Source organism: Protopterus annectens, chromosome 14.part0 (assembly GCF_019279795.1).
Source record: "Protopterus annectens isolate FY-2018-M chromosome 14.part0, PAN1.0, whole genome shotgun sequence".
In the NCBI taxonomy this organism is placed as follows: domain Eukaryota; kingdom Metazoa; phylum Chordata; order Ceratodontiformes; family Protopteridae; genus Protopterus; species Protopterus annectens.
In genome coordinates, this window is record NC_056748.1 from 496,632,062 (window position 1) to 496,651,124 (window position 19,063).

The 19,063-nt window shown below is 37.2% G+C and overlaps 1 protein-coding gene across 1 annotated transcript in view; it reads left to right on the top strand.

The window, feature by feature from the left end:
• The window catches only part of LOC122788688, a 728,859-nt gene that overhangs the window by 1,473 nt on the left and 708,323 nt on the right, over positions 1 to 19,063 (top strand). The window lies entirely within an intron of this gene.

A 19,063-nucleotide genomic window follows, 5' to 3' on the forward strand; every position in this document is an offset into this window, starting at 1 on the left:
TTTTTAATAATAATATATATATATATATACACACACACACACATATATATATATATATATATATATATATATATATATATATATATATATATATATATACACACACACACATAGATATATATATATATATATATATAAAACCCCATAACTCGAAAAAGCCGAAAAGACAGCAACTGTTGAATAAAAGTAATGTCTTTCGGCTTTTCCCAGTTAGGGGTCGCTACAGCAGAACTCCGGTCCACTAATGATTGGCAGTGGATTTTTGCAGTGCCGAGTTGCCAGCCCGATGCCCAGTCTTCAAAGAATGCGCACCCATTCATGCACTCACCTACCTTCACGTCTTTATACGTCACTCGACCACTTGGAGGACATACAGACTCCGCACAGAAGGCACTCCAGCTGAGAATTGAATGGGAGTACCTCTTGCTGTGAGGCGACAATGCTAACTGCTGCAACACCGCGGCCATACGCTTATCACTGTTGAATGAATCTATGTTTTTTAACTCTGGAGTCATGATTAAAAATTTATAGTTTTTAAAAAGATTTGCTGTGGTCTGTACACTTTTCTTTTTGGTTTGTGCATTTTTTCGTAACTTAGCAGTTTATCTTCCCGGGTAATGGGTTTTATTTTGTCTGCTGATTCCGTCTAAAGGTTTCATGTTTATACCAGCCTGTAGCATTAAATGTACTGATCCTGTTGTTGACTTTAAATTATACATAAGAAGGCTTAATTTAAAATGTATTCTTGATATTAACATTAGTCGTCAGGAAAGCACTATTGTCGTTAAGGAAAACCTAGCACTTTCAGTCTTACCTTACATGCTTCATTAATTGTCTTTTCTAGATCGTGTGAGTAATTTTGATGCAGTGTGTAAGAATAAACCTGAAGTTAAGGCATTTAACTTGAATCGGCAACATCTTTAAGTATTAATTGATTTATTCAGCTATTATCATCTCCACTTTATGAAAGCAGGTAAAGGCTGTGGGATGGTAGTGATGAATAATGAAGATTTTAATAAAGAAATGACTAATTTGTTTTCTGATACTTCACACTACAGGAAGATTACTATGACACATAGAGATGGTTTTAAACTAATTAATGAAATGTTCTTTGGACTGTTTAATTTTAGATATAGTGACCTGGACAGTTTTGAATTCCTGACGGTGGATTAGCCTGAGCTAGGTGAAATAGTTGGTATTTCTAAAATACGTAAGGACTCTGCTCGTCCACCATTAAGGCCTATAGTGTCTTGCCTTAGACATATCCCCAGTGCATTTTCTTATTATATAGATAAAATACTTAACTGTCTATTGCACTTGGAGTCAATTTTATATTTAAGACTCATGGGCTTTGTTGAGTCAGCTGAAAGAATATCACTTCAGTGGTGCCTAGAAGTTGATTGGTACCATAGTTATCACTTCAGTATTTACTAATATAGAAGCTGAAGAAGGGTTGAATTTTTATGAAGTTCTTTTTAAATGTTGCAGTGTTGATAAAATTGTTATTAACACTGCTGAGTTATTAAATAGGTTAGCTTTGGAGAACATTTTTTTTTTACTTTTGGTTGTGATTTCTTTCAACAAGTTACATTAATTGCAATGGGAGCCAGGATGGCTCTTGCATTTGCTAATATTGTTGCTTGTTGGTGGGAGATCACTTTTTTAGTTTCATAGGTTGGTACTAGGCTGTTGGCTAGCCATAACAATTCCCTGGATATTTCTTGCCACAATATTTACTTCCCTGGACCCTTGTCTAGCAAGGCAACTGACGTGATCCCCGGGGTGAATTTCCTATATCCCATCCAATCGTCAAGGTTCCTTTTGAAGAGGGCCAAGGAGGTGCTCTGCTTGACATGTATGGGTAGTCTATTCCAGAGTATAGGGAGTCTCTGGGTCAGGAACCTATCCCTCCAGCATGTTTTGTCCATTGTGATGACAAGGTTTAGATCCCTGGAGCGTGTGGCTCTGAGCGATTGGGATTTCTTTAAGTGAAGCATGTCCATCAGCTCAGGGTTTGACATGGCCTTTTATGTTAAGTAGAGATTGTCTCTGAGTAGACGATATGCCACATAGTATAGCTGGAGTTTTTTTAGATGGTCAGCATAGGGCATCTGCTTTAGGCCTGTTATTCTTTTAGTGAGGTATTTCTGCAGTATTTCCAGCTGTTGCAGATGTTTTTTGAGGTACATATGAAATGAGGCATTTTACTCCTATAGTGCGTCTGAGGGATGAGTACAGTGGGACAATGACCTCCTCTGGATGAAAAGCCTTTAGTGATGAGGAGTGCCACATAGAAGGATTTCCTGACTGTGGCGATGTGGTTATTGAAGGTGAAACCTCTGTCCAACTGTGTCCCTAAGTCTCTCATCACACTTTCGATGTTTAGTGTACTGCCACCTATGTGGTAATTCATGGGTACATGTTTTTTCCCAAAGGGAATAACTATACATTTCTTGCCATTAAGCTTGAGCCAATGGCTCTGGTACCAAGCATCTGCTTTGTAAGGCCCTTTTGTAGAATATCCACATCATTTGGGGATTCAATCATGGCTCCCAGTTTGCAGTCATCTGTGAACTTTGTTAGCCACAGTCCCTTAGTGCTGGCCTGTACTTCAAAGAAGTAGATGCCAAACAAGAAGCGGTCCCAGGACTGAACCCTGAGGTACTCTATTTGTCACTTCTCTGGAGCGGAATTTGGAGTTGGCTACATTTACGGTCTGGGTTCTGTCAGTAAGCCAGTCGGCAATCCATCGAGTGATGTAGGGATTTATGCCCAGCTTAGTAAGTTTATCTATGATTCCAGAGTGGGGGATGGTGTTGAAGGCATTGGCGAGGTCCAGATAGGCTGTGTGGACCACCATATTTTTGTCCACAGCTCTGGAGACTGATTTGAAGAAGTTAATCAGGTTCAGGAGACAAGATCAGCCCTTCACGAACCCAAACTGAGTGGGGTCCAGTGTTTGAAGGTTGCCATTGTCTTTATAAGTTCCATGATAATGCATTCCATGCCCTTGCAAATCAGGCTTGTCAGACTGATGGGACGGTAGTTCCAAGGATCCAAGGTGGATCCCCCCTTGTGGAGTGGGATAACTGTAGCTGTGTGCCACTCAGTGGGCATGAAGCCTGAGGTGAGGCTGTGATTAAACATGACACTTGGGTGAGGTGAGGTGCCAGTTCATTTTGTAGTTCATGTAGAACACAGCCCAGGATGTTATCTGATCCCATGGATGCTGTATTCTTAGCTTAGGAGAGTGCAGTTTCCACCTCTGTGACCGTGATTACCAGAATTTGGCAATTGTTTGGTATTGAGATGTGCCCTTTTGGGCTTGAGATGGGGGTGATGCTGGCACTAAATCAATCTGCCAGGATTATTGGCAATATCCTTGGGATCAGTAAATTTAATGCCATTCTGTTGTAGCTCAGAGCAGATCTAAGCATTGCCATTTAAATTCTTGACATAACTATAGAATGCCTTGTGGTTGTCTTTGAAATCTTTGGCAGTTTTATTTTCATAACTAGCTTTGGAGGATTTTATGAGAGATCGCAGCTTTTTACTGAGGCTGGTAAGGGAGTTTTTTTGCATCCTGGGATTTACATCTTTTCTGCAACAGTTTCTTCCTTCTGTTGTATAGTTTGTTTATGGCATGGGACTGTCAGATTGGCTTCCTTTTTTTGGAGGAGAACATCTTGGTTCTATTTGGTATGGCACGATTCATGAACAAGTGGATGTGCTCTTACAGTGCCTTAGTGTAGGATTCAGCAGTCGAACTTTCAGCTTCCATCTGCATGTGTGTCGTGAAGTTTGTCACTTCTGACTTGAGTAGCATGAAGTTGGCTTTGGAGAATTTTTTTACAGAGATTTCCTTACTGGGGGTTGGGGGTGTGATGTGGATGTCAAGGGTGATTTGCTTATGGTCAGACCTGACCAATGCGGGGGTGACCACTGGTGTGGAGCATCTATCTGCCATGTTGGTAATGACCCGATCTAGGATATTGGAGCCCCTTTTGCCATCATTTAAATATGTTGCTTACTATCGCTGCTACATCAGTGATTTTTTTTTTTTGTATGGTCTAGTCAGGTTACTGTTTCGTACATTTTAAAGGAGCTTAATCAAAGTTTAACATGATTAACTTATACTTTGGGTGAAGTGAGTGAAACTGTATGTTTTTTGTATTTAAACATTTCTTTGGACACTGTTAATCATTGTTTCCACAGTTATATCCATAGAAAAACTGCATTCACCAATAACTGTCTACATTACTTAGGTCAACACTGAATGAAACTAAATATATTTTGAGGACAATTAATTAAAACTAGTAGAATTGCAAGTGATGATAAAGTATTTTTCAACAAAGTTGAAAATGTCACTAAACTTTTTTTTTAGCAAGAGTATATACATTAATAGAATTACATAAAGTTAAAGATTATATAGACAGCAACTGCAACATTAAATTTATGCATATTTTAAGAACATCCGTTAACATTTTCAACAGAGCTAACATACTGAGCCGTAGTACATTTGACAATAATAACTGTGCTTTTCCAGTGCCAATTTCAGTAGACGGTGAGAATATCAAGAAAATTGTACAAAGTAATTGGAAGATTAATTTAGGAAATTCGGCACTGGCATGTATAGTTGGGACAAGGCATAAATCCATAAGGGGTCAATTAATTTAAATCAATTATTGGAATTCTGTCCTCAGGAGGAATTAATTTTGACTTGGAATATTAGAGGTACATGTTCCTGTGGCCATTGTGGTCAGTTTAGATTTATTAGTAATACAAATAGTATATTTTTCACATTCAGGTACCTTTGTTGAAGAGAAACATGAGTTCTATTATAGTATATTTTGCAGAATGTAAAACATGTCAGCTTTTTATATAGGCAAAAGCAAACGTAAAACCAGAGTCGGGGAAAACTTAAACAGCTATTAAGGACAGGGATTATACAAATTCATTATCTAAACATGCTTAAAGTTTTATTAATGTTAGGAAATATCACTTTTCAGTCTTGAAGCAGGTTAAGGGTATTGTGAATGGCTGCAATAAGGTTTTAGTGATTAGAGAGATGAAATGGCAGGTGTCTGAGTAGACTGTCTACCAGGACTTAATAAGCACATTAATATCAAGTGCTTGTTAAATTTTAAGATAATTTAGTATACTATGTGTTTTATAAATATAGATTTAAATATATATCTTTATGTATATTAAGCATTTATTTATTTACATGTTGTTTTTTATAAAAATTTTACATTGTAAAGCAGGATATTATATGATTGTTAGAGAGATGTGATTGGTTATCCCTATTTTTAGTTGAAAGTTCATAGATTTAAATTATGTCCAAGTTGGATTGGTAAAATATTTTCTGATGAAGTTCCGTGGTGTTTTAACAATAAATTTGGAGTGAAAGAGCTAATTTGTGCTCCTGATCTGCAGTATAATTTTGTTTATACACTGTTATCTCCATGGTCCTTTTGAAGTTAGTAATGAGGTTTTTTTTTCTTGATGACATAAATATATATATATATATATATGTATGTATGTATGTATGTGTGTGTTTGTGTACACAAATGTTTAGCTACAATGGAAACGTCTTTAAGTAATAAAAGGTTTCATCGAGTTATACCCTTATATGATGTATCCAAAAAGTTTGTTTATTGATGAACATTTGTTTGAACAGTTACCGGGTAATAGTATAACTTTAGATGAATAGAATTTTATGTTAGTGCAACATTGAAGTGTAGGAAAACTTTTTGGAATTCCTAAGATGCACAAAAATCTAAATGATCCACCTTTTAGTAACATTGTTTTTTCTAAAAATACGAAGACCGAGAACATTTGTGTAGATTTTATAATAAACCTAATTGTTCAAAATGCTAAATACTATTTAAAGGACTCTCTGTTATTTCTGGACAAACTCTATTACTTATTGGGGATAATTTTCTAGTCCGAGTGTGTGTGTGTGTGTGTGTGTGTGTGTGTGTGTGTGTGTGTGTGTGTGTGTGTGTGTCTCTGTGTGTTTTTAGTCAATAAGGACAAGTAGAATTACTAGTAATACAATATTCTTTATTTAAAAAGAAAAAAGAGTAAGTTTATTTGAGGAGAGAGGGTATCTGGTAAATGAATTATTTAGTATTAAACACAAAATAGTTAACCAGTGGACCAAATTTCCACCAATTTTTGTGAAAGGCATTCATTTTTGAGAGACTAATAAAAACAATGTGTAGTAAGGTTAGTTTAAGCAATAAAAGTTGTGCCTTTCCAGTGCCTCTAACAGTTGACAGCCATGCATCAAAGGTATTATTGTTACCAACTAGTAAATTATTTTGGGTAATCCTGAACTAAGTAAGATTATAGGTGAACTGCCACAGTTTGTGTTTAGAAAGTCCTATAATTTAAAAATGATGTTGGAAAAGGACTTTGGTAAAGAATACAAATTATTAGATAATACAGTTGGCACTTTTCCTTGTGCTAACTGCAAACAGTGTAGATACATTAGCAATGCGAGTTCCATTATATTTAAGGACATAGATTTCAAATTGGAAGCTAAAGAGAGATACAGCTGTCACAGAAGTTGTGTAATATATTTAGCAGTATGTGATATGTGTTCATAATTCTATGTTGAGAAAAGTTTCAGGGAGTTGAGAGTTAAAATACACAAGCATGCAAAGGCCATTAAAGATCAGGATCTTGTAAACATGCTAGCAAAGCATAGCACTGGACGCAAAAGTGTTTGAAATTTTTATTTTTCTGTTTTAGAACAGTTAAATACTAGGAATTTTGTTTATAACTGTAACAACATTTTTTAAGTCAGGGAGCTGAAGTGGCAAGTACTATTAAGAGCCGATAAGTTTCCTAGCTTAGATGAAAACATTAATGTCAAATGTTTATTAAAAAATCAAGTTATTGTAAAATGGTATGTATTGTAGATACGTTATTTGTAAAAGGTTGTGATTTTAGTGGACTAGTTTGAATGCTTTTAGGTATTTAAAATTAATTGACAAGGTTGTATGATTGATTTTACTTCATATCACTAAGGGGGATATTTAAATGGATTATTTATGGCTGAGTTTTTTTGATGAAGTTCTACGTTTAAATAAAAAGATCAAAAGCACTTAGAAATTCTCAGTTTCATCTTTTTGGGTCCACTTTTTGGGTCCAGTGTTGCTTTTGAGCTTGTCAATAACATTGTTTTGTGTGTGTGTGTGTGTGTGTGTGTGTGTGTGTGTGTGTGTGTGTGTGTGTGTGTGTGTGTGTATATATGTATATATATATATATATATATATATATATATATATATATATATATATATATATAATGTGTGTATGTTATATGTATATATAATATATATATATATATCTATATGGGTCTGTTTTCTTGATCGAAATTTCACAATTTTGAACATGAAACATCAAGACCCATTAAAGCGAAAGTGCACTTTTGCAAAAGCAGGTTCACCAAACCGGAAAAAAAAAACAAACCAAAAAATACTTTAAATAGTATTTTGCAGGGGGCAAGCCCCCCCGTGCCCCCCACACACCCCCTACTTAAATATGCTAACTCTGAGATCGCACTACAGTGAGGAAAAGGATACATTTCCTTATCCCCACTGTAATGTGCTTCAGATAACCGTCTTTTGCAAAAGTGCACTTTCAATGTAATGCACTTCCACTTAAATGGGTTAATTCTTCTGTTTGTTGAGAAAGTGAGTTTTTGATTTTTTTATATATATATATATATATATATATATATATATATATATATATATATATATATGTGTGTATGTGTGTGTGTCTACTGCTCTACATCGAAAATACACTTCTTCGAAATAGAGCAGTAGACCCTACACTTCAGCGAAAGGGCACTTTTGCTAAAGTCTAGAACCCCGGGCTGCCAAAAAAACCACTAAAACATGTTTTTGCAAGGGGGCAAGTCCCCCACACCCCTCCTACTTAAATATACCAACTCCGAGATCGCACTACAGCGGGGAAAACAGAATATTCCCATTCTGCACTGTAGTGTGACTGCCGAAGTCAATGTTCAAAGTTTCACTACTTCGAACAAGTGGACTCTGTGAGCTGATGTTCGAAGTAGTGAAACTTCGAACATATTGACGGATGCCACAGATATATATATATATATATATATATATATATATATATATATATCTATATCCCACATAAGTGCGTTTGTGTATAATATATGTATGTGTGTGTATATGTATGTATGTGTATATATATATATATATATATATATATATATATATATATATATATATATATATATAATGAGTAAAATATTTCAAATGTTAACAGAAGACACAACTACTAAATAAAAAAACAAAACAGACCACCAAAATCTTTTAAAAATGCAAGACATCACATCCACTTAATACCATCTCAATGCACATTTAATATTTTGACTCTCTTTTAAGCCAGGATATATGTCCGTATTTAATAACAACTGCCATTTAAGCTCTTTAACTTCTGATAAGGTGTTTACATCTCCTATAAAGACAATATCTTGCTCTAAAACAATAAACTTAAAATGAAAGTGTCCCTCATGAAGCAAACTATATTTGGCAAGAGTGATTTTAGAATCACAATTTGTAGTAGCAGAATAGTGTTTGTTAATACGATCTGATACTTTGAGTAGTTTTGCCATCATAAAAGCATTTACAGGACTCACAAAAATCAAAATATACTACGTTAGTGGTATTACAAGTAAAACATTTCTGCAACTTCAGAGTGTAATTAATATGTTTAAAAGAAAAATTCTTACACTGATAAATATATTTACAGACAATGCAATTCCACATACGTGTACACTAACCTTACTACATCTGTATAGTCCTGTGTTGACAACTAATAATTTATGACCACTTTCAAAAAGAAATTTGAGTTTTCGTTTTTTTTTTGTTAATAACAGAAACTTGGCTCATTGCCTAACACTTGCACAAGTTCTTTATTACCCTGTATAATCAACCAGTTTTTAGAAAGAACATTTTTTTTAAATAGTCTGCATGTCTTGGCTAATAGGAGGTGGGAAAATGAGTCTCATATCTTTCTTGTTGTTGTTCCCATTATTCTTAACAAAGCTGTATTTTAGTATAGGAAAAACTTGGCATGTTGGTAGCCACTAAGTGTTGATAAATATTTATCAATTAAAGTAACCAGATAATTCTTATTAATAAATATTTTTTTTTCAGAAACACTCTTTGGGGGAAAAAACGATATCATTACTAATTAATCTAAAATGTGGATGCTGACTAGTGTAGTCCAAAAAACTGTTTCTGAAAATTTTTAATGAAAAATATTAGATTGGAGCAGTAAATTATTTTTAATGAAAAATATTAGATTGGAACAGTAAATTATTTTTAATCTAAACAATTTCCACATCTAAAAACTTTGCAAAAGGTATGTAGATTATGTCTTTTGTTTGGCAATGTTCCAAAACAGAATTAGACACTTATTTTATCTGAGCTTTTTAATAGTGTAGACATTTTGAAGTTCTCCATTTCTGGTAAAAGTGCTAAAGTACAGTTTTTAAATGTGGAAATGTGTTTAGATAAAAATAATTTATTGTTCCAATCAAATATCTTTTGTAAAAAAAAAAAAAAAGTGTGTGTGTATATATAAATATATGTGTGTGTTTTCTACTTCATCTTAACCAAGGCATGCCGACTATTAAAAATGTTCTTTCTAAAACTAGGTTGATTATAGAGGGTAATGAGGAACTCACTCGTGCAAGTATTACGCAGTGAGCTGAATTTTTGTTATAAAAAAATGAAAACTCAAATTTCTTTTCGAAAGTGGTCATAATTTACCATCTGTCAACATAGGACTAGACAAAAGTAGTAAGGTTGGTATGCACATATCTGGAAATAAATATATATTTATATATATATATATATATATATATATATATATATATATGTACACACACACACACACACACACACACACACACACACACACACACACACACACACACACACACACACACACACACAGTCATACATACATACATGGATTTCTTAAATAAAAATAGCTTGACCTGACTTGAACCAACATTAATCATGACCACAACTATGAAGTGATTGCTGCTGGACAGCAGTGATGTCACTAATCTTTCACATTTCTTCTGATAGTGTATTAAGCAACTGGACATGAGCAAGCTCTTCTGATAGTGTATTAAGCAGCTGGACATGAGCAAGCTGTACTGGTTGTTAGATTAAGTTCCATAATGTGCTTGTATTAGTATCAGCTGAAAAGTCTTCATTTGGTTTATCCATTGTTTTTTCACTGGCATAGGTTCATGGGTGTTTACTAGGCTAATGACCACAAGGGCCATTTTAAGCCTAACCATGCATCCCAAATCTAACAAGTTCAGATACCTTTGATAAGTGTAAACAGGGGCTTGGGAGATGAAACATTTACAGGTTGCCTGTGTGCATTAGAGACATAGGTGCCAAACTGGGGATTAATTTCATGTTCCCCATCCAATTGTCCAAGTTGCACTTGAATTGGGTTAGGGAGGAACTCTGCTTCACATAGATGGCGAGCCTGTTCCATAGATAGGTATGTATCCCAGAGACTACGCTGTCTGTCCTGCAGGTCCTATTTATATCACAGGCAAGGCTTAAGTCTTTAGAATGGATAATTCTGGTGCTTTTTTTTTTTTTTTTTTTTTTTTTTTTGTGGATAATGCATAAGATCCGTCAAGATTAGAGTCTGACAATGCCCTGTATGCCATGTGTAGATATCCCCTCAAAAGCCTGTAGGAGACAGAATACAGGAATAGGGCCTTGAAGCGGTCTGCATAGGACATTTTACTTGCGCCCTATATTTTTTTAGTGAGGAACCTCTGTGGACATTCCAGTTGTTGGATATGCCTGGAAATTATTGTTAGCATACTGACTTTTGGATTTTGCTTAGATCTCATATTGAATGTTTATTTTGAGTATTCTGATATAAATACTTTAACAAAACTGTAAAAATTGGCAACCTAATGCCCAGAAAATCTGGTGCTCGGAAACTAAATGTAGTATTCTGGTAGGCCATATAGTGTTGCACAAGTGCTTTAGAGTTTAAGTATCTACAATCCTTGTAATATGTGTATGCTTGAGATGAGAATTTTTTGTTGATTGGGAAATACAGACATTGGCTTTATTATTTGATGATTGTTGTAATCCATTGCCATTTTACTATGGTTGTCTTGCATCTTGCGTCTGTATCTAGAGTATAATTTTAACAATTACTCTTTGCCTAGTGAGATTTTTTCCAGGTTCTACTTTCAGGTAACGTAGGAGCTGACATACAATTTGCTTACAAAGAAGTGCAAAACTGAGCTCCTTATCAAAGGTGTGTGTGTGTGTGTGTGTGTGTGTGTGTGTGTGTGTGTGTGTGTGTGCGCAAGGGAGATTCTTCCAGCTTCAGTAGTGACTCGCAGAATAATAATGACCATTATTTTTCAAGCCATTTGCTTGCAAATTCAGCCTTAGAGAAGCTGCAGCTCACAGTCATGCATGTTGCCCAACAGATACAGTAGTTTTCTTGATTCCAAATGGATTACAAATGGAAGGTAACCAGACAACCTCTCAGCAGGTACAAGTAACAACAGTTTATTGGGTTCTCAATAAAACCATACTCGAAAACACAATAGTCTACCCAGGTACTGATCCACAAATAAACCACTGATTAAGCGCTTTCGTCGGAATAACCAATTTCATCAGAATACACATATTACAACCCAAAAGATTTAAATACCTTCCCAAAAAGCAAAAACTCTGACATCACATCCTACTATTCAATCACTTCCTGTCAACTAATGCACATATTTAAAAAGAAATGGTAATACATGACTTGAATTGCTTAGACATATGAAAGAGCATATTCCCATATTACAAGTGAATATATTTATTTATTTATTTTATTTATTTATTGCATTTGGTTTACCAGGATAGTCCATTGGGCCTTGAAGAACCCGTTTTCAATGGAGTCCTGGGGAGAAAAGCTCCAAAACAAAATAAACATTCAACATTAGACAGTGACAATCTAGGTACAGAGAGTATTAATACTATGTAGGCACAATGAAAGTAAAAACTAATCCAATATAGAATAGCAGTCATAACAGCTAATACATTGAGAAGTAACATGATAGTAATACAACAATTGTAGACATTAGTACAGATTAGAGAACAAACATAGTAGCTAAAAAAAATAGAATATGGTATTGAAGGATATTAAGTAGAGTTAGTTATGTGGGGTGGGAGCAAGTGCATTCCCACTGTGATGTTAGATGCAAGAAAAGAGACTTTTTGAAGGTAGAGTGGTTAGAGGTGGTGCGGATGAGTGGAAGTAGGGAGTTCCAGAGGCGTGCGAGGCTGAAGAAAAGAAGGTTTTTGCCTGGGGGATGAGTAGGTTTGTGCACTTCCAGTAGATACTGGATTTTGATTATTTGACCTTAGAACTCTGTTAGGTAGGTGCATTTTAAAGGCAGAGGAAAGGGAGGGACAGAGGGAGGGGTTTAGAATAAGCTTATGGGCTAGAGTTAGTTGAGTGTAAGTTAATTGATTGGGAAGTTCTAGCCATTTTAGTTTATGGAGGGAGAAACAGTGGTGAGTGGAGGACTTATGGCTGGTGGCGAATCTTGCAATTTTGTTATAGCAGGAGGTAAGCTGTTTTTTTAGTGAGGACTGAAGATTAGTTGGTAGTGGGGCGCCATAGAGAAGGGAGGGGATAAGGAAGGAAGTAGAGAGATTGATTTTAGTGACAGATGTGAGGTAGGCATTCTGTCTATAAAGCATGCCAAGTTTTTGATGCGTTTTTTTGATGTTTATTTGCAGGTGCGAGTTAAATTTAAGTTGGTTGTCGATTTTGACCCCGAGTAGTTTGGTCTCTGACACTAATTCTAGAGGTGAGTTGTTTTGACTAGTAATTAAGAATGTATTCATGTCGGGAGGAGTGACTTTGGAAGGAGTAAATAACATTAGTTTGGTCTTGGTGGCATTGAGAGCCAGGTGATTGCTTAGCATCCATAGCTCTGTGGAAGAGAAGGCATCTTGAGTAAGTTTTTGTAGTGTAGTGATAGATGAGCCAGAACAGATGATAGTTGAGTCATCTGCATATTGGATGATGCTAGAGAATGGGATCGATTTGTGGAAGTCATTAATAAAAATATTGAAGAGAAGAGGACCCAGTATGGAGCCTTGTCGAACTCCTGTAGGGGTGCTAAGGAAGGAAGAAGTGGCTTTTTTTCCATTTTACCGCTTGATTTCTATTGGATAGATAACTAGAGAACCAGTTCAGAGAGGAGGAGGATAGGTAGAGTTTGGAGAGTTTAGTTAAGAGCAGGCTGTGTGAGATGGTATCGAAGGCTTTGGAAAGGTCAAGAAGTAAGGTGGAAACAATTTGTCCAGAGTCACGGGCTTTATTTACGATTTCAAGGAAGGAGAGGAGGGCAGTCATGGTGCTATGATTAGGTCTGAAACCATGCTGTGTGGGAGTTATAAGATTGTTGTCTAGGAGGTGAGGAAGGAGTTTGAGTTGGACGCATTTCTCTAGGATTTTAGAAATGGGGGATAGGATGGCTATGGGACAGAAGTTAGTAATGTTATTATTGTTACCACCTTTGTGTAGTGGTATAATAAAGGCTTGTTTCCAGATTTGGGGAACTGTGCATTCTTGTAGGGAACGGTTAATTAAGATGCTAATGGGCTAGGCAAGAGTTTCAGCAGCAATACTGAGAAAGTAAGAAGGGATGTTGTCAGGAGCATTGGTACATGGTTTCAATTTCTGAAGGAGTTTCTTTATAGTAGATGTAGGTATGGGATTTAATGAGAAGAGAGTGCAGTCAGGAAGGGGGGAGTTTTGAGGTGGTGGTGAGGATAGAATTTGTGTAGAAGAGGGGGTAGCGGAGTTAGTTGGTGGGGAGTTGGGTGTAGATGTAGAGAGAGTGGGGGTGGGTAAGGCGGTATTGGATGGTAGGGAGGTGTTGGAGAATGAGGAGGTCAATTTGGAAATAGTCAATAAAGAAGGAATTAAATTGGGTGGCTAAATCAAGTTCTGGAGCATTAGGGTCAGGGGTAGGAGTATCTGGTTTGCTAGGGTGGAGGGTCAGGGGTAGGAGTATCTGGTTTGCTAGGGTGGAGGAGAGTAGAGACCCCTTTCCAGAATTTTTGAGGGTTGTTTTTGTTATGGTTTTGGAGTGTAGAAAAATAGTTCTGACGATCAAAAATAATGAGTTTTTTTACTTTATTTCGGAGCATTTTATATTCATTAAGGAGTGGTACTGTCTTATGTTTTTGGTAGCGTGCCCAGACTTTGTCTCTCTGTCTCATGGTAGCAAGGGTACTTTTGGAGAGCCAAGGGGCTGATTTAGTTTTTATTCTCTTTATCCGTAAGGGAGCTTGGGAGACTAGTAATTTTAAGAATGTAGAGTTGAAATATGAGACTGCATTGTCTAGAGGTAGTGTTTTGAAGCAATTCCAATTAATTGTTTGTAGCGAGTTTGAAAAGGTTATTGGGTCAAAATTTCTTTGGTCACGAATTGTAATATAGTTATGGGTTCGTTGAAGGATAGTAGGAAGCCGGTGGGTAAAGGTGGGTATGTGGTCACCAAGTGGGTCGGGAAGAGTGCCACTGTTGGTGAAATAGTGAGGATGGGAGACTAGAATCCAATCCAATATGCTCCCATTGGAGGGGTTTTTGGCAGGGTGAGTTACCAAAGTGATCAATTGTGAGAAATTGTAGAGGTTGATGTTAATGGGTTTTGTAGGAGACTGGATAAGGGCCCAGTTAATGTTTACATCTCCTAGGATTATGTTTTCATTACTAATGTTACTGGATAGCCAGGAAAGGATAAGTTCGAGTGTGGAGATATTATCCCCTGTGGGGATATAAAGGGAAGCTATGCAAATGTGTTTATGATTATTGATTTGTAGTAGGGTAAGGAGAAGTTCAGCGTTATTAAAGTGTGGAATAGGTTTGTTATAGGGGGAAACTACTAGGGAGGAAGAATATAGAAGGGCTACTCCTCCACCTTTTTTATGAGCTCTGTCTTTTCTTATGATGGAGTAGTTTGGAGGGACTATTTCAGAGTCTTTAATGTGTGATTTTAGCCAGGTTTCAGAAATAGTGAGGATGTCAGATTTATTGTGTGTGAGCCAAGCATGAAGGTTTGGGACTTTGTTTACAACACTTTGGGAGTTTAAGGAAGTGAATAATAAGGATTTATTTATGGTGGTTGTAGTGGTGGGGCCAGGGTTAGGATGAATATCTCCAGATATGAGTGTGCTAATCGGGTGTAGTATGGAAAAGTTTAGGTGAGTAGTTAGCAATGAGATGAGAATGGGTTCTTTTGTGAATTGGAGGGCTTTGCTAGTAGTTATGGTGAAAGAGTTAGCATGGTACTTATCAGAGGGGTATAAATGGTCATCAGAGGGGTATAATATAAAAATATAAACACACATATGTCACCAATAAAATCAATATGACCTACTATATATACATTTATATAAATATATAACAACTGTAAAATGTGAACACTATAATGTAGAAAAATGGGGTAATAAATAAACCCATAAAATGACAGTAAAAACCTTTTAAATATAAAACAAAGCTCTTAGCTTCAACAAGGGCATACTACTTATATGCTAATTAATGCCAGGATATGAGCCTGCATTCAACTTAGTTTGCCATTTTAACTCTAATAATTCTAAATAATCATCCACTGGGCCACCCCGAGGTCCCAGGTCTGCATGATCAATGGCAAAAAAAACCTAAAAAAATGCGTTTGATATTTATCCACATGATTGAAAAGTGCATTGTTTTTGTTTTTACATTTGAGATCATAGCAGTGGTCATATACTCTCTGCTTAAAGGCCCTTTTCATTTTTTAGCATTATTACAGTTAAAATGGCAAATTAGGTTGAATGCAGGCTCATATCCTGGCATTAATGAGAGTATAAGTATTATGCCCTTATTAAAGCTAAGAGCTTTGTTTTTTATTTAAAAGGTTTTTACTGTCATTTTATGGGTTTATTTATTACCCCATTTTTCTACATTATAGTGTTCACATTTTACAGTTGTTTGTTATGTATTTATATACATTTATATATAGTAGGCTATATTGATTTTATTGGTGACATGTGTGTTTATATTTTTATATTCACTTGTAATATGGGAATATGCTCTTTCTTATGTCTAAGCAATTTAAGTCATGTATTAGTATTTCTTTTTAAATATGTGCATTAGTTGACAGGAAGTGATTGAATAGTAGGATGTGATGTCAGAGTTTTTGCTTTTTGGGAAGGTATTTAAATCCTTTGGGTTGTAATATGTGTATTCTGATGAAGTTGGTTATTCCGACGAAAGCGCTTAATCAGTGGTTTATTTGTGGATCAGTAACCGAGAGGACTATCGTGTTTTCGAGTGTGGTTTTATTGAGAACCCAATAAACTGTCGTTACTTGTACCTGCTGAGTGGTTGTCTGGTTACCTTCCATTTGTATTTCCAAATGGATGCCAAGTGCATAAATTTGGCAACATAGTGAAGCTGTGGACATCCATAACTGAACATCCTTAACTGTACATTTCCATACTGTCAAAGTTTGACATTTTTAAAAATGTATTTTCTACAGGAGGTGGGGCTTTAGCCCTTACAAGGCCATCCCTCACATCCACTTCTGCTGAATATAGTCTCTTCATTAAACCAACAGACTTTAGCTTGCGCTGTATGCTTAGCGCAGTGGATATAACCTTTCTGTGCTGCTAAGTGCTTTCACTTCATACAATACTCAGTGTTTCTGACTTCCATGTAAGGGGCATATCAGAGCACTGTTTTCAGAATTCTGGGAATTGAAATTGCAAACTTCCAGTTGCATTTGGCACCCAGAAAGTACAGGGTACTTGATAAAATATTCTGTTTTGCTGGGTTCTTTTTTGCTGGGTTCTTAATGACAGAGAACAGAAGTGCTTGTAATGCATATTTGGAAAAACAGTATATGCACCTGCTGTAAGAAAGAATAAGAAATTAGTGTCTTCATATTATGTGGCTGCTTCATATAAACAGGAGTTTCATGCAGGCAAAATGGGTATTTATAGCCCAATTTTGATGGGAAGGGGTTGAACATATTGTTAGCAAATTCTGAAAAATGTAATCATTTTGGAGCAGGATTTGCATGCAGATTTGTAGAAGGCTTGTGGTATCCCATGTAATGTATTATTTTTCTTTTCTTAATACAGAAAATTTGTATTTTGCAGTGCAAGCCAAGTAAATTACAATGTTAAGTTGTCTATCTCGCCTTCATTCTTGCTGGTTGGGTTTGGAGCCGATCCTCGCCTCCAACTCGGCCATCTTCTAAAGCTCAAGAGCTATTTACTGGATCAAGGCCTCCCCATATCCACAATGCCTGGCGCTAGATCCCCAGATCTCATTTGCCACTTCTGCTACGAGGTTGCTTTTGCTGGCTCAGGTCGTATTTTTGTCTTTTGATAGGTTTTATATAAAAATTTTTCATATAAATAGTTAGTGTTTAGTTTTTGTTATAGTAGTTTTAGTACTTATTGTCTCTGTGTAGTTTTAGATCTATCCCATCCCCTTAGAAAACTCGTTTTTACTGTTAGAGAGTCCCTCCCCCTCTCTTTTTCTCTCTTCAAGGTAGCCGTTTTAGTTAGAGGCTAACCCTTGTTCTCTAAAATACCTTTTGTAGTGTTTTCAGGTAGAAATAGTTGTAGTACTTTACTTTTTCTAGTATATATATATATATATATATATATATATATATATATATATATTATAGTTATAGTGTGGGTGTGTGTTGTTAAGGTGTGGTAACTGTTTATTTGTGTGTACGGTTCTTTATACTTGTTACCTACTGTTGTACTGTTGGCCTTTTTTTCCTGTGATATTTCTTTTTACAGGATGTCCAAAGATTCTAAGGTATCTGGATTCAAGAAGTGTGACTCATGCTGTCAGAAGATGTCTCTGACAGATGGTCACATTTCTTGTGTCTACAGCTTGGGCGCCCTACACCTGCAGGACTCTTGCTGTCATGCCTTTAGTCCAAGAGTCCTGCAGGAGCGTAGGAATAAGTTAATCCTTAGAGGATTACTAAAACCTGAAGGGTCACCTGCTAAGACTCAGCCAGCGAAACCCTCCAAGCCATTGAAGCCGTCGGCTCCCAGCTCAGAGTCGTCGTCGGGTGTGGCGTCTGCTTCGACTTCAGTTCTGTCCGGAACCGAAGTACCTGCCTCTCAGTCAGCTCCGATCTTGGTGTCGGAACCTTCAGGGAGCCAAAAGTGTTCTAGGTCCCCATCCCTAGAGTTGATTCGCTCGGCTCCGGGCTCGCCTCTGTTACAGTCAGAGCAAAGTCACCGATCTCACTCTTTTCGGTCTTCGAGACTGTCTGACCATGACTTGGAGAGAGTGGTGAGCAGACTTCTGAAATCACAGGCCCTGGCTAAAATGCTATCCAGCCCCCCTCATCAGGGTTCGGCTATGCCCATCTCTACAGTAGTTCCTCCTTTGACTCACCCCTTGAGTTCAGAGCCGGAGCTGGTTGGGGTTTGGATCGTGGAACCGTCGGCGCCGATACCTACCCTTTCGGTTCCTTCGGCTCCGATCACTTCCATGGCGCCGTCCTTGGAGGGATCTGGGTGCCGAGACGCCCTCGTCTGTTCCGAGGGGGCGAGTGGCATCGGACCCTTGTCCGACCCCGTTCTCCCTCTCGGAGCTTTGGCGCAGGTGAGCTCGGCTCCTACATCGGCCTCAGAGCCATCCCTCTCGGTGCCGGGGAGGGTTTCGGTCTCTTTGGAGCCAGAGCCTTCTTCTCTGCCAGGAAGGGGTGCCTTCGAGGTCATGAGGAGTGTGCTAGCCCCTCAGTCAGCCCCACGATCAGCCTCTTCGGCTCCTCCCCCATGGTGCCTGCATCTGCCTCTGCCCCTCCTCCAGTCCCCAAGCGAGGAGAACAAGTGCTCCAGGTTGCCCCAGTGGGCGCATCCTCCTCTTCTGAGGCCTCTCCTGATCATTCAGAGGAAACCCTCGAAAGAGGAAATGCAAG